Source organism: Ursus arctos, unplaced genomic scaffold (genome assembly GCF_023065955.2).
Source record: "Ursus arctos isolate Adak ecotype North America unplaced genomic scaffold, UrsArc2.0 scaffold_1, whole genome shotgun sequence".
Lineage (NCBI taxonomy): Eukaryota > Metazoa > Chordata > Mammalia > Carnivora > Ursidae > Ursus > Ursus arctos.
The window spans coordinates 75,795,838-75,813,147 of NW_026622763.1; the positions used below are offsets into that span (position 1 = coordinate 75,795,838).

The 17,310-nt window shown below is 42.8% G+C and overlaps 1 long non-coding RNA gene across 1 annotated transcript in view; it reads left to right on the forward strand.

Moving 5' to 3' along the window:
• The first annotated feature begins 4,033 nt into the window (after nucleotides 1-4,033).
• LOC130541980 (uncharacterized) overlaps nucleotides 4,034-17,310 on the forward strand; it is a 42,696-nt gene continuing 29,419 nt past the window's right edge. Inside the window, exons 1-2 of the long non-coding RNA XR_008956159.1 lie at nucleotides 4,034-6,250; nucleotides 6,650-6,742. This is a non-coding gene — a long non-coding RNA (uncharacterized LOC130541980). The remainder of the gene's footprint in view (nucleotides 6,251-6,649; nucleotides 6,743-17,310) is intronic.

Genomic DNA, 17,310 nt, shown 5'->3' on the forward strand with positions numbered 1-17,310 from the left:
TCACCCTCCTTGTCCCCTTTCCAACTAAATTCTTCTCGTGCACGTTCTTCACTTAATGTCTCATCCATTCCTGAGATTCCAGGCAACATCTCCATAAATGATTTCCAAACCTTTTCCGCTTCCGTGCTCTCCATCCTCCCCTCACATCCCTAATCCTGAGTTCATCGTCACCTCCCCTCTTGTTCTGCTAACCAGTCTCTCTCCGCACTTACATGAATGGTACCACCAGTCTTTGTTTTTGCTCCCCCATAACCAAGGTGCCATGATTTTCCCATGCACTGGTCCTTGAACTCACCTATGGCTTTTCCTCTGCACGCGCTGCCCCGGTCCAGACCACCTTCATTTGCACTGAGAGTACTACGACGAGTTCTATACCTGGTCACCTTCCTCCTAGCAGCTCCCCACACCACACAACTCACGGCAGGGTTCCCCCAAATTTCCCAGAATTCCTTAGGAAGCCTTTTAAAAATGTGATGACCTGTGTTTTACTGGATTGGAACCATATATGGTATGGCCCACGAGTAGCTCTGAATTTTTACGAGGCTCCCCTAGTGACAAATACAACCAGTCTGCAAGTCTCGTGTTGGGAACCACTGCATATCACAGCCAAATTAGTCTTCCAGAAATACTGGCTCAGAAATACTGAGTGACTCCCACTGGCCCCAGATACCTTCACAAATCTGAAGCCTGCCTTTTAAAACTTTCTGTTGCCTGGTCTGACCTGCCTCTCACACCATCTCCTAGTCCCTCCCCTGGAGTCAAGGCCATCTACTTGATTTCTTCCTAACACCTTGTGAACAGCCTCCCAGCCTCCCATTGGAATTGCCTCCTTGCCCCTCTTCCAGGAAGCCTCTCCTTGCCTCCCCTCGCTCCCTGCCTGCCTGGGGAGTGCGCTGTGTGTACCGGTCTTTTGAACTGAGCTTCTGCTACCCCTAATTGCAGTTCATCTTTCTCCAGCTGCGCCAGAGTTGGGCAGGAGCAGGTGGTTAGTAGCTCCAGTTCCCTCTCTCCCTGCCTCCTGCCCCCACCTTCTCCTCCGACCAGAGTGAAACCAGCCCCTAATCTGGTCTTGTACCATCTCGTGCCCCCCCCGCCCCACACAGGCCACCGCCTTTCAAACAGGACAAATTCAACACCTGCCTTGGATTTCAATGCCCACGATGCTTATCAACCTTTGACTTTGTTTTACCAAAAGACTAAAACATTATTTGTTTTTTCTTAAGGCTTGTACCAGGTTATATGAAAAGGAAGGGTTTCAGCCTGTGGACCCAACTCAGGAACGTGTTTCCACCTGAACTAATGGTATGTTCTTTTTCTCCTGATTTATTTCTCTCTTTATGCCAATGGTGAGGGAATAAACAGTCCTGTCAGCTCATCCCCAGTTGATACTTTCCAGCGTCTTTTACTCAGATATCTTAACCTGAATGTCAAAAGGAAAATGTGAAACATCTTCAAGGCAAAACACATTCATCCTTATAACTTGTTTCTTTAGTTTTCATCCACTAAAAATAAAGTCAGGGTGAAAAAAGACAATATCTGTCATAGCGAATTTTACTTACTCAAAATCTTCATTGGCTTAATATCCATTTGTCCCCATGGTCACCTTTGTACTACTGTCACTCTCAGGAACCTGTGAAAGACAATTTTTCCCCCAGGACCTGCCCCTGGGTAGATCCACCCTGTCTCTGACCTCTCATCTAGTACAACTCCCACTCTGTGACCAAAGCAGGACAGTCACAGTCTGTTCTGGTACACAAGCATCTTCATTAAAAATCCAAGGAAAATCCAGGGTACAAACCCTAGGCAGGTGAGGGTAGTTACCACCTCCAGATCTCACTTTCCTGAGAGTTTGGCAGTTTTAAAAGCATCTAATGGTCTCCTTTTATTTTTTAAGTTTGTTTTAAGATTTTATTTTTAAGTAATCTACACGGGGGCTTGAACGCCGAGATCAAGTCTCAGGCTCCACCCACTGAGCCAGCCAGGTGCCCCCCCCTTTTTTACTTGTTCCTCCAGACATCCATGGACCTACTTGTAATTGTTGCACAAACTTCTGTTGAGAGCCTCCCAAATGTCAGCACCGAGCTAGGCACTTAGGATACAGAAATGACACACTGCCTGTCCCCTAGGAGCTCATAGTCAAATGCAGGAGTCAGATGTGCCAGTAACAATTAACAATAGAGCAGCAGAATCTGGGAGTAGAGCACAGAGCAAGGGTGAGATAGGGAGAGAAGAGAGAGGCTTCTCCAAAGAGCCAAACTTGAGCTAAAACTTGAATTGTAGGTAGAAGTTATCAGGAGGTGGGAAGGGGGAATGAATGGGACATAGAGAGGGAATTCTAGGTAAAGTAAAAATCATGCACATTGGCTTGTGCCTTTGAAGAACTCGTAACTTTCAGGAAAAACAAGCCGTTCCAAACGACCAGGGCATGGCATGTTGGAAGGTCCACTGTAACCCCACCCCCTACCCCGGGGGTGAGGCTGGGAAGGGAAGAGGAGGCCAGACCCTGATAGGCCTATATTACAGAGCTAAAGGATATGAAGTTTTTGTACACGTAATGGAGAGTCCTTACAGGATTTTGGTAAAGGATATTTACAGTTTTGAAAGCTCTCTCTGGCTGTCGTATGGAGAAGATTGGGTTATAAGTGAATGCAGGGTGACAAGTGGGTATGGCCGCAGCCCAGGAGAGGGACGGTGGTGTCTCGGATTCGGGTGTTGGTAGTGGAGATGGAGAGAGAGGACAAATGGGAGAGAGAGTTAAGAGGCGAAATCAAGAGGGATACTGGTAGCGGATTGGATGTAAGTGGGTGGAAGAGGAGCAGCAAGGGTCAGGAGTGACTCCTAGGCGTTCAGTCTGCACAATGAGATGCGAAGTTAGAGATACTGGAGCAGAAGCTCCTTTGAGGGGACAGATGAGGAATTTGGATTTTCACATCCTTTTTAAAAAATCTAAAGAGAAGTGACAAGTAGGCAGTTGGAAGCTCAGAGGAGAGGTTGGGATTGATTGTTTACATTTACAAGCCATTTGGGCTCAAAGCCAGAGGGATGGTGAGTACATAGCTGAGGAGAGGCCCTGGATCGAAGTCCTTAGGGGTTTCCAACCACTAATGAATAGGTGGAAGGATGAGTGGACACGAGACAGAGAGAATGAGAGGCCAGAGAGGGCAAACCAATCAGAAGACAGGAATTCCAGAAGATGACATTTTGAGAAGGAGAGAGTGGTCAAATGCACCAAGTATTGCTGCGAGATCAAGTAGGATGAGAACAGAAAACAGTGACAGAGATGGCTCCATCAACTGTCACAAAATCAGGAAGGAGTGTGTTGCGGGAGCTCTGGGAAGGGAAGAAATGGAGTCAGGGAGGCCAGAATGCTTTACAGAATTAGCCAAAGGAGAGAAAATAGAGAACGCAGTAGCTGGAAGGAACCTGGGATAGAACAGTTTGAGTTTTGCCTCTTGTGTTATGGAAGAAGTTTGACTGTTGATGGGAGGAGTACAGGTAAAAGGGAGACACTGAATACTTAAGAGATGGAAGGGGTGGGTCCAAGGTGTTGGCTGAGAAATGTCTTCTCCATTTCTTTCAGAACCCTTTCGCCGAAGCATTCATGTCCAGGTTGTGGAGGAGGCCCACTGTGCCCTCTAGAACTCTACCTTTTCCCATAGGGTATTTTCTGCCTAATGGCAATTGCCTATTTACTCAAGGGGTTGTGAGCTTGAGTCAGCTCTGGGAGGCCAGTGTGGTGTTTGCCATTGTGTCACCATTGCCTGGCACAGTGACTCTCAAGTTTTTGGTCTCAGGGCCACCTATAGCTTTAAAAATTACTGAAGACCCTAAAGAGCTTTTGTTTATGTGGGTCTATTGATATTTGTAGTATTTGTAATTAAAACTGGGAAATAGTTTAAATATTTATTTATTTATTTATTTATTTATTTATTTATTTATTTGAAAATAACATGGGTAAACCCACTGCACATTGGCATGAATAGCATGTTATTCATGAAGAATAATTATATTTTTCCAAAGAAAAATCGTTGAGAAGAGTGGCATTATTTCACAATTTTTGCATCTCTCTTTAGTACGGACTTAAAAGCAGACAGCTGGATTCACATGTCCTTGTCTATATGCTGCCAGACCCGGTACCACACAAGGTCCAGCCCTTGGGAAGCTCCACTGTACACTCGCGAGAGAATGAGAAGGAAGAAGGCAAATAACACTTTGCATTATAAAATAGTTTTGACCTTGAGACCCCTGAAAGGGTCTCAGGGACTCTCAGGGATACGTGGACTACACTTGGGGAACCACTGTCCTGCCCTGTGGAGAGGAGCATATGAATTATTTCATTAATCAGAGCTTTTAATGCATTCCCTGGGCCTGCCATCTCTCTGTCATCCTTTCCAACAGAACACATAACCGAAGGCAAAAACGACAGAATCCTTATGATAAAGAACTTCTCATGTAGCCAATCCGCCTTTAATTAGTGTTCCCATTTCCATCCCTTTTGTCAGTTAAGCAGCTGCTACCATGCTTTTTGTTCAGTGTTGAAATTATTCGGTGTGAAGCAATTTATGAAAACATGGAACTCTCACCAAAAAATCTGCCCTTTAGATGACCCCCCACAGTGAACAAAATAGTTCTGAGTAAAGTATTTTTACAAAGGTATTATCAAATTTAATTCCAAGAAAATTAAGCAATTCAACTCCCTTGAGAAATGGTTCCCTTGTTTATTATTAACGAGTAGAAATGGTTTAAATCATGCTTCCTCTGGATGCACGGAACCGTTTCAGTTTCAGAGGACTGGGCGGGGAGCCTGATGCCCTCGGGTTCATGGTCCTGTTCATATTAACCATCTGTGTCACCCTGACCAGGTCATGACCTCTCTGGGCCTCACAGTTACTTTCTTCCATAACACTAGACCAGTGGTTCTAACACTTGTGTGAAGGAGCAATGGGAAGTCAAGGGCTTTTCCTTGAATACCATATTCTTTGCTGAGCACCCTAAAATAGTGGCAAATTTAGTTAGACCAAGTGGAAAAGGAAGTTTTAGACTTAGAAAATACGTATTATATGATTCCTGTACTGGATCAAACCCGTGGGCACAGAAGTTCATTAAAAAGAAGAGAAGAGGAAGAAAAGGGGAAGAAAAGAAAAAAGTCATGCAATTAAGCATGGTCAACTATCTGCAAATTATCCTCACAAATAGTTATTTTCTATTTGTTTATTCCATCTTACTACCAACAATCACTTGTGTTGCCACGGCTTTTAGAGAAATGGATGAGAGGAACACTTTAAAGAAAGTCTGTCCATTAATTGTTTGTGCTAATTGAAAGAAGTCCCAGTGTTCTACTATAGCTGTGAAAGCCCTCAGTTTTGCATTGGAATCAACAAACCTTCCCCATTGGCTATTTAAAAAGTCTAACATTCTAGGCTTTTCGCCTCAACAAACAGTCTCTGAAAGCCGAAAGACCTTCTAGTCAAATACTTAATTGTAGATAAAGCAAAGCCAGGCCTGGAGAGATTTGGGGGTTTTCCTGAATTCACCTGTCTAGTTCGCAGCCAGGCTGGACTTAGACCCCGGGTCTCTTGTTCACTGGTGTACTCGGTGTTTTTCCACTCTCTAAGCTCGCCTGATAATAAATAGCATACACACTCCAGTGCACTGGAGTTCATTGTCTGTTGATGTTCTATCATCATTTGTAACTTAGCCAACAATTATTTCTTCGGTTGAGAAGTCGACATTAGAAATCTCATCTCTGGCACATAAGATTCTTGTTTGTTTATAAGTTAAGATTTAATTAAAATTCCCTTAGTTCTTTTTAAGCTACAAGAGATGGGAAAATATGCAAAGCAGTGAATTTAATTACGAATTGATTAGGCCACTGTTCTATAAGTGTCTGTCTTCGTTTTGTTACCCATGGTAGGTTCTGCTCATTCTTGTTCGGTTGTGAGCTACAATGAGGTCTGTGTGTTTGTCATTGAGATCAGCATGAAGTCTGCATTTATCTATTATAGTGGATGGCAGAAGACCTCAAGAAGAAATTTCTGACTGTCCATGGGGAGAAGACTGCCCGGATCACTGTAGAAACCCTAAATGACCTTCCGAGGAGGAAGTACCCCAAAGCTCCTCGTGTGATGGGGAACACCTCTCTTGGTAGGCAGGAAAGAAGCCACAGTTCCCACTTCCTATATTGAAAATCAAAGTTCGTGAAAGAAGATGTGAGTTGTAGCATCCAGTCACAAATGAAAATACATACCTGGTGAGTCAAACCTACCATTTTGCCCAACTAATAGCCAGCTTGTTATATAACTAATTTCTCTAGCTCCTCAACAGCAATTTGGCCTTTCTTTCCTACTCTGGAATGCAATTGGATCTTTTCTGAGGTTAAAATTTCCGTCCTTTAAAGTATCAGTAAATAGTTAAACAGATGTTTCTCTCAGGTTCTAGAGTGAAGAAACCTGCAGATGAGTTTACTGTTTAGGTCAAATTCCACTCAAATATGAGGGAGGGTTGCTGAGGAAAAAAAGGCTTGTTATTTGTCATAATTTTATTTCACTTTCTTCTTAGGCTTATAATAATCACTTCTAGATCATAGCATTATTTGCAACACAAAATCTAGCTGGCTTCTTTTCCACTCATGATAATTCTACCTTTTAAGGGCCTAATAAGAAGTTTAAAGAAGTTTTCCATCCTATGATTATCTCTCTTGCAAGGATTTGGGGATTGTTTACAGTGACTCACATAAAAGAAGGTATGTTCTGTTTATTATAACAAAGTCCTTATGGAGCAGATGGTCGTGCTAAGAAAGCTGAGGCTGTTTGACACTAACCCAATCAAGGATCGGTTGCAGATGGAGGAAATCATATTTGGTCCTATAATGCTGACCCACATCTGATCTTTTGAAAAGAGGATCTCCCTAAATTCAGGAAATCCTAGTAAAGATTGTACATCCTCTCTCGAGACTCCATTTTCTGCTGATAGCTGGGGCTCCACAAACATTTGTTGATTCACCCAGAAACTCAGCCAGCTGTCTCTGGCCTCCTCCATTATTCGAGGAGTCCTTACGCTGTTTGCTCCCTCCAGTGGCAGATGAGAACAGCTACCATGTTGTCTGTCACATCGCCCGCAGCATTTTCTCGGGCCTCTGGCCACCAGCTGTTCCTACAGTGTCCCTCCTCCCACTCAGCAGAACCAATTTCAGTGACTGTCCCAAACATATCCAACAAGAAGAGCCGTGTATTTTATTTCCACAATTTAGGACTCAATTCTCTAGGTCAATATTGCTCTGTTTTATTAATGTCATTGTTACAAAATATTTACCCCTTGCCGGGGAATGGGCTGTATGCCAGTAAATCAAGCCTACTGAGAAAGACATGATTTCTTCCATAGGAACTCATGGTATTATGGGAAAGATAGCTATTTTAAAAGATAATTATAGAGTGATATAATAAGTGTGATATTTGACCTTTATATTTCCCTTTATCATCAGTGGAATTTCCCCCCACAATCTAAGGGGTGCTTTCCAAATTGTACTGTTTTTCCATTAACCCAGTTATAGCCATTTTTAATTTCAATTAAGGAGTATTTGAGGATTTTGAAGGAAGGAAAAGACAAAAACAAATATCCATTTCAGTGCTGCATACATTAATTGTAAAGCTAGATATAAAATTACAAGCACTAAGTAAAATAAATATCATGCTTATTTATCCCCTTACTTATGCTTTCTGCTGTATTTTCTATTAACAAATCTGTTTGACTTTGATAATGAGAAAAAATAGGGCTTTTAAAAAATTGTGCTCTCTATCTTACAGAAATGTACTAATTAGATATGTACAACAAGAGCAGGGGTGATACTATAGAAACTTCTATCTAATATACCATTTTCTGTCATTATTACATTTCTTTGGATAGCTGGAAGATTGTAGTTTACACATACACACGCACACACATCCGTTAGTTTTATTGATTCAACTGTGATTTCAATACTGCAGGGTCCCTTCATTGTTCTGGCTTTTAATCTGAGGGATGAATTTATTTTCTCAATCTTTGTTTACTTTGCCTTTGAACTTGGATCATGTGTAGTAAACATTCTTTGGAGTCTAAATAAATATCTGTTTTATAATCTCGAAGGGCAAGTGTTCAATGTCAAATCATGGTCATGTTAAAACAAATCAAATACGTTTCTGTCCTGAGTTCACAGCTCAATATAAAAGGCCATAGAAATGTGGACATGCAAATAGTTGTCGTCCTTCTAGATGAATCCTTAGGCTCTTGAGCTGAGATACTTGTTCTAAGTTAGCCTTTTTGGTAAGCAAAACAGAACCTTATTGAAAAAAACTGCCCCAAAGTGAATTCATCAGTTACATCTATTTATGCAAATGAAAATTAAATTATCCTTAATCAAATGGTCTTTACTCCAAAAAATACTAAAAGGAAACCTTATTTAAAACGAGAGCTGCAAAGTTTATTTCAGGTTCTTTTTACAAGAGCTTTGCTTTCTGTCCGACTTCCCAAAATTAAAGCATGAGCTCCCTCTGCTGAATGAATTAACATATGTCGATGAAACAGTCTAAAACATCTGTGCATTGCACATTAGGACATTATGTTCTTAGAAACAAAAACAATTATGAATTATAAAGACGTTTCCTTCTTTTAAAACTCATGACTCTAATATGGGTTGGAATGGAAAGGTGGAGAAAAGGAATTTATGAGGTAGAGATTCATTAACTTAGGTTTTTCTTCAGCATTGACTCCTGGCATAGCAACACTTTGTAACCACCTTTAATCTAATTACCAGGAAGCACTTACAACCCCTGTTCTCACACCTACCCTGTTACCGGGATATCTGAAACTGCATTACTTATTTATTCATTGATCTGGTAGCGATCATCTTCCCCTACTAGAATGTTGACTTCCTGTTAGAAGACACATTGTCTGGGCTCTCAACCCCTGGAACAGTGCCTCCCACACAGTAGGTACACAGAAGTATTTGTTTAATGAATGGAAGGAGGTAGGCTTGCAGGCAGGTCTGCAGTTACTTATAGTGTCACTTAGGATGATGATTCAATTACAGACGATGCAGGGCTAATCATATGGAACTGAATACAAACTTAGTAGGAAGTGAGAGAAAGGAGAGAATTAACGAAGGCACGGTGGAAGAGCTGTGGAATTCAAACCCAACCTTAAAGGTAGGGAGGGTTTAGTCAAGTTAGACAAGGAAACAAGTATTGTGCTAGGCACTGGGGATACAGTGGTTTACTAACAAAAGGAGGGGGGTAGGGCGTGGACCCTGCCCTCGAAGCCTACAGTCTGACGGTGAAGATGGATGTCAAACAAATAATCACCCAAATAAATGGGGTTGAGGGCAGGGGTTAGGGAAGACTTCTCCTAGGGATGATCAAAGGGTAAATGGGAGCAACCTGGTAAAGAGGGGGAGGGGCGCAGCATGTGCCACGGGCCAGAGACAGAGAAGAGCACTGTTGCTGGAGTGGGAGAGGAAAAGGCAGGAGACTGACCTGCTTGCAGCCTGGGGAGGGGGCACTGTCTTCATCCCAGGAACAAGAAGCGGTTCTAATGGTTTTCTTCAGTTTTTTAGGGATTCTAAGTTATTTTTACTCTTTTTCCTATTTTCCTGTATTTACGAGATGGTCTGCTACAAGTGTGTGTTACTTTAATAAAGAGAAATATGCAACATTTATGAAAGAGAAAGGGGGCATTATATGCCTACCATAGACTTCTTGCCCTACTTGCCTTATGCTTTGCTGGGCTTACAGCATTAATGAAGGTATCTCACCTTCAGGCTGACCCCAGGTGCTGGCCCGAGCCTGGCCAGCTGCAGGGCATCCTGGGAGATGCCACCCCAAACTCCCAGTCATGAAGACACAAACAGAAATCATCTGAGGGCCTAGATCAGGAACACGGCAGTAGGTTCTCTTTACCCACTACCTGGGTATGAGTACTTTAGTGAGGATATCCTATTATTTAATACTTTTACTATTTCCTGCTATAGCCATCTGTGTTTCTCACCTGGCTGAATCAGATGGATTCCTTAATTTCAGATCTTTGGGGAATAAGCCACTTCAATGACCAGGTTTTGGCTGGGGTAGGGGTACCACCTCCCTGGTTCCCCCACCCATGACCCAAATCTTGTCTGTGATTATCTGTTAGGATCTATCCTGTCCAGAAAGATCTATATTTAATTGCTCCCAAAGGGGCTCTTCAACTTGTTACCTTAGAAAGACAACTAACGGTTTCATTGAGAGTAACTGGCCTGGTAACAAATGCAAAGGAATATAACACAAGTCACTCGACCTTTTAGGGTAATTCTAGATTGTAACAACTACAGTCCATAACAGTAACTATGAAGTAGTGACTATAACATAACACACATGCAAATAACTATAACACAGGCTAGAGTTATCCTTAACTCCAGGTCTCTCTGTATGAAGGAGTTGTTGCGCTGTCTCTACAGCCCAGTCTAGATCCTTCCATGAGAGCAGGGGCCCTGTGCATCCGCTGGTGCCTCCCGGGTGCGGTGATGTTTGCATTCTAGCTGCCTGAGTTACAGAGGCTGCTTCTCTCTGCAGGGGCCCTTAGCGGGGGAGGGTAGTCCCAGTCCTTCTATCTGCAATCCAGTTCAGAGTGAACTCCGCAGAGTTGGAAGCCCTCATCAGTGGTCTTCCCGGGCTGCAGCTCCCCCAGATGGAATGCCAGGACCCTGTGCCCTGCAGGCCATCTCTCCTCCATCCCCACTCCCCTCTGACTGTTGTGGGTCAGCTCTGTGCCACCCACATCATTACTGCAGCCGTGGGACGGATTTTACGGTGCCTGCCTGGGAGGATTTCTATGCCTCAGGGATGCTGCCTGTCGCCTCCATCAGTTACATCCTCTCGCCCTACCTGACACCTCAGCCTCCCCCCGAGGCTCCACCCCTACCCTATCTTAGTAAGTTCAGGTCGTTACAACAAAACACCACAGGCTGGAGCTTATAAACAACGGAAAATTTATTTCTCACAGTTCTGGAAGCTGGAAATCCAAATTGGTGCTGGCATGTCACATTCTGGTCAAGGCCCTCCTCCTGGTTCATGGCTGGTGCCTTCCCACTGTGTCCTCACGTGGTGGACGGGACTAGGGCTTTCTCTGGATGAGCACTCTTTTATAAATTACTTATCCCGTTTGTGAGGGTTCCATCCTTCTGCCCTAATCACCCCCCAAGGGCCCCACTTCCTAATATCATCTTTGGGGTTTAGTATTTCAACATATAAACTGGGGGGGACATAAACATTCAGTCTGTAGCACCCCCCCACAACCCACCCTGCTATTCCAACCCACTCACTGCCAGCATACTCTGCTTACTTACTCTGCTTAACCACTTTTTGTCTATTTATGCAAGTTACACACGCATCATTTCAGAATGAATTCTTCATACATAAATCATAATTTGAGTCCTTCTAACTCAGAAATTAGAAGTGGGTGGCATTGAAGTGATTTTCGCTATTTGTCTTCATAGTTTCTGTTGTGTAAATAAGTAAAGGAATTCATGATTCTGGCAAAACATTTTTAGGATTTGCAAGGACATCTCTCCTGCTGGCTTTTTTTATTCTAATTACCCAGAGTGAAAAGAAATGCCATCATCTACTTAATTCAGCTTTCACAGTAAAAGCCCCAAGGTTGTGGATTCATCTTTTTTTTTGGTCCTTAGGAAGCCGTTTTGCGAGCAGACTTTTAACTTATGATGCCAACCCATTGGGGTAGAGGTAACTGTATCCTCAAGGTGGTTTCCGAAGGCGGGTCGCCAAACCCCCTTTGAAGTGCTGATGTCAGTTTTATAAATATATTGAACACAGCGCTGTGGGATAAGATGACCCCTCACTTAAGCCCCTGGATGCAGAACTGCTCTTCTCTTGCTGCGGGGAGCAGTGAGAGCACCTGCGTCATGAGGATAGTGGGTAGAACGAGACACTGTAGGTAGACAGGAAGTACCGTGAAGCATCTCAACTTGTCCTTCTTCTTCTCTATTCATTATCAGGAGATAAAACATTTGCATTTGAAATAAGTTTATGATTAGCATTGTATATAGCAAGACTATGATGTAATGGAACATAGAGTTTTATTTTAGGGGCAGATTTATTTTAATATCTTTTTGACTTTCTGTCCTGGACTTAGTTGTTCAGGCTCTAAGAGAGAATTTCCTTTTTTTTTTTTTAATTTATACTTTGGAATCTTTTATGGAAAAACTTTTAACTATAATGGAATCCCCAGAAGATTCATGAGGATTACAAGACATCTCTCATGGTATCAAGAGCCAACTGGAAATAAAATATCTAATTTAATACTGAGCTTGTCAGATAAATTAATTGGAAAGGGAAGTTTCAACAGGACCAGCCTGGGGAAGTGGCCCCGATGAGGTGAAACTGAAAACAAAACAGAACATTTTTTGGTTTACAGGCTACATAAAATATGTCTCTTTCTCACTTGACTTTTGACCAAAAAGGGTATTGGCCAGTCTGACCCCTACCTTACTCATCAAGCTGGCTTCTGAATGTCTTTTACCTCTTACCACTCGAACCCACCTTCAAAGGATAAAGATTTATTGCCACATGGGCCGCAGGCTTTGCAAGAACACCCCCCAAAAGAGTTCCCAAAATGTCCTGAGGAGGCCAGCGCTATTGAGATAAATGTGTAATCTCTCTTAAGGAGACAACTTCAAAGGAAATACCATTTAGTTGCATGTCTGTGTTTCAGTATTGGGGTTGAAAATAATCATGTGACTTTCTGGCCATCTTTCATGTACTAGTGTTCCTGTTGTCATTTGTACTTCCTTTGGTGATGTCACTATGCTCCTGAGTCATATACCCATGTTCACCTCTCTCCCTCTTGAGATATTTCAACTCTTTGAACTCACCCTCATGCTCTTCTCACAACATACCCATCTGTCTTTATTGTTACATTGATCTGCTGATTCAGACCATTCGGGTCTATAAATCACACATTGTACCTTTGACAGAGTGCCCCCCATAAGCTGGAGAAGTCCTGCTCTCTTAGCAGAGGCAGGAGACTGTTTTCCCAAGGCAGGGACCCAGAATACATCTGGATATGACCACATCATGAGAGAGTCATGATATTATGTGTGGCTATTTTTCAATTTCACTTTAACTGTAGAATGCACTTTTATAATACGAATACTACTGGACTTAATAAGGTACAAAAGCATCTCAGTAGTACATGGTACCTTTAAATGAAATGCTTCTCCCCCCCCCCAACAGAAGGAACACCAGCAAATTCTTTTAAATTATCATTTTCTTGATGGAGCAACAAATGCAAGCCTTAAGCCAGGACAAGTCCGAGTTTCTGTTTCCATTCCCATATCGAAAAAGGTACAAGGTTATGAAGTTCATGATGTCCACTTTTATCTGTTTTAATGGCTTTATTTTTATCTTGAATTCAATTTAACATAATTAAAATAGAATTTTCAGCAAATACTTTATACATGCCTAGGTGCAAACAATAATAACAGGTTAAATGTTAATCTGTTTCATTAGAGAACTTCAGGACATTGCACTACTTTCTTCAAACACTCTGCAAACCTAGGATCATTGAAATCACAAATCATGTCATTCAAAGAGAGTAATTAGCTAGTTGTAGAGGTGAGGGACTAAAGTACAAAGAAATGAATTATTTCAATGAAGTTTCATGGTGAAAGGGAGGCAGAACCAGGACCAAAACTCTCGTATAATAAAAATACTGAAACTGAACAGCATATTCTTAAATTTTTTAAATGAAATGTTTAGGGTTAGCAGGAGCCCGCCAACAGGGGGCAGCAGAGACCTCTTCTGCCTGCACACATTTCACGTTCCCAGTTTAGGAAGGTGGCTTTTTCCGTGACGTGGTTTCAAACGTGACAGTGTGTAGCAAGAAGGCAGATTTGAGATGAGTTCTTGTCATCTACCAGTGGCGCATGGCAAGGTGGTATCTCTGGGACCTTCTCTCCATATTTTATTGTAATTTATTGTAATTAAATATGCACATCCAACGTAGCTGGAATCCTGCGGTCCCACCTATCAGAGCCCAATGGATGACGTCACCTCTGCTCCTAGGTTTACTGAGTTGTGCCGCTCTCTTCTCAGGAAGCTGGCATTTTAATCATCAGCACTCAAATCTGGATTTTCCACTGAGAGTCCTTTCCAACAGTCAATAAATTAGGCAAAGTAGAGCAATGAAAGTAGGAAACTGCCATAAATTCTCATTTGCATTTCTAAGCAGACACCAGCAACCATACTTCCTGTCGGCTCCGTGACTTCTGGGTTGGAACTGAGGAGTGGTTGGGAGGGGAAGATGAAAGATAAAATCTGAACGTGAGAACAAAAAAAGGACTAGACTGAACAAGTTCCCCTCCCTTCCTACAAGGTGCAGGGGTGAGGCTGGGCGGGGAGGAGGGGTGTCAATGCAGGCTCTCTTTCCCATGCTTCGCCCCTTTGCTCCTGGGGTCCCCTCTGCCTTCCCCTGGGTCTCGCATTTGAGACCTTCCTGTGCTTCCTGGTCCCTCACTTGGGATTCAGATCCAGTTTCCATGAATAAAGGGCCAGCGCCTATTCCAGCACTTGTCTTCAGCTCCCATTGAGGAAGTCAGTCCTATACCCAGCGTAGCTGACTGTGGAAATGGGTTTCATGAACTTTAATCTGTGCTTATCCCGTGAAACAGATTCATTTTCAGGGAACACCTTTTCTTCTATGTCCCCTGGAGTCAGAGTTCACCCTGCCACCTGCAAAGCTGCTTTTAGAAGTCGTGGGGACGTGGGTCCTTTACTGGGTCTAGGGCCAGGGAAAGTATGGACTGAGAAATCAATATAGAATGCATGTGTACACATAAACATACACATATTTGCAGTTTCTTAATATAAAAAGTAAAACGTGTCCTTTAAGAGATTGTCATATATAAAAACGACATCAAGGAGAAATTTTAAATCTCCTGAAACTTACCACCCGTATACAGCCACTGTCAAACTATTTTAAAAAATTAAAAACTTGATTCTCATACAAATCTCATTAATGAGGAAAAGCAGCAAGATGATAAACGGAATGGAAGTGAATTTGAGAGGCTGAGGGTATAGACACTGACAAAACAGTGACAGAAAATTGTTAGTTTAGATGCAAAACTGGTTAATGTCTTACAGAAAATACAACTGTAACCTCTGAGAGCAGAACTGATTTGATTTGCTACTGGAAAAAAAAATCCAATGTTATCATGCAACTTCCCAGGGTCTAGGTCCTATTCTCTATTAAATAATACCATTCCTTAGAGGAACATCCCAACAGAGAATCAGGCAATCATCGGGTGGGTCTGCTAGACTGATGCCATATCGCATGGAAAGGATATATGGTCATGGTTTTTTTGCTTTTTTCCCCAAGTTTTATATTGTTTTTCTTAATACACCAATATTATTTTAATAAGTTTTCTTCCATTCTTAAGAGTTTTTAGAGTATATATAAATATATGAATAAATAAAACACATATTTTTACAAAGTGAGCATTAGATGGCATGTATAATCATAAATATTTCTTCTTTCACTTAACAGTATTTCATAAACATGGTCCAGTCCCTTCCCGGCCTCCTCTTCCTCACAGCTACTACCCTCTTTGGCTTCACACAGCTTGACAATGAGGAAGAAGAAAAATCTGGTTTAAGCTAAATAAACCCACTTGAAAAGTCCCGCATCACATAGGGAAAGATCTTTGCATTTCTTAGCAAGTATTCCTATCTCATAACACTCCTGCTGGGTCAATTTGCTTTTCTTTTTTTTCTTTCCTTTCTTTTATTTTTATTTTTTTTAGAGTAGGCTCCACGCCTAGCATAGAGCCCAATGTAGAGCTTGAATGAAGACCTAAGCTGATATCAACAGTGGGAGAGAGGGACACTTAACCAACTGAACCACCTAGGTTGCCCCATTGAGGGGCAGTGGGAGAAGGAGAGAATCTTAAGCAGGCTCCACATCCAGTGCAGAGTCTGATGGGATAGATAAATCTTACAACCCTGAGATCACAATCTGAGCTGAAATCAAGAATTGGACGCTTAACCAACTGGGTCACCCAGGCACACACACACCCCCCCCCCCCCGCCGCCAATCTGCTGTTTTTAAAGCATAGTGTGTAGATTCCCAGCAGCATACCCCAGACCGAGTTGGACACCTCATCATGCATCATTCAGGTGTTAAATATGGTGCAGGAAAGGCCATATTTCGTAATGACGTGCCTGCCTTGGCAGGAGAACTCTTCCAGGCTGTGGTAACCAGCGCCAGGGCCCATGCTAAAATTACATAAAAAATAAGGGCAGAGCTGGAAGGCCAGTAACACCTAGCAGGCACTTAAAGGCATAGTTATCTCAACAATCTACTCAACTCAATACACTGAAGTATTTCACAAAAAAGCAACCCCAACATTTAGCTTAATAAACAAAATCTAAAAAGAAGATAGAAAGCTGTGGGTTTGGGAGCGGATACAGAAGTAGACCCCTGCCAAGAGAACAAGCAGGTATCTGAAGAACCGGCTGTGATTATCTGAGAACGTAAAGGGCACAAACAACTCCCTCAGCTCGTGAGATCCCAGAGAGCTTCAAGTCTCTCCACTGTTTTTCTGCATGTCCATCCTCCAAGGAGCCTGAATTCCTAGGAGTGCTGAGGACTGAGTGTTGGTTTAGGAAACTCGAGGATACGCCCCCAGTGGAAGGTGAGAATAAGACGCTCTCTGGACAACACCTTTCCCCTCATCCTCTGCATCCAGTGAAACCAAGGGTTTCCACTTCCCATTATGGACTTGCCTGGGAGCGCTGCTGTGCTTCCCGGTGGGTTCTTGGGCTTCCCTTCACAACGAAGAGGGCCACATCATCCCATGTAACACTTGCACCTTTGGGGTTCTATTTCTTCTCAGTTCCTTCGATGCCTCGGGGGCCCTGGCATTGCCTGGTTGGGTCCACGTGATGATGGCTAAGCGCGTTACTGGTGACAGTGGCAGCGGAGAAGAGGAGACTGTACACACAGGACGAGGTGGGATAATGGTAGCGTTTGAGATTCTTGCAGCATCTTAATAACAGTGGCAGCTGCTCTTCCCCGGTAGTTTAACAAGTGCCTTTAGACACATGACCACATGTAGTCCTCCTGACAACCTTAGATGATTTATTTGTACTAAGCCCATTTCAGAACAACATTTAAGGCAGCTAAGAACCCTGTTAAGTTGACACAGATGTCTCCGTTTCAAGATGAAGACACTGAGGCTTAGAGACTTCTAGTAAACTGCCTGAGGCCATAGTGTCAGTGGTGGCAGAG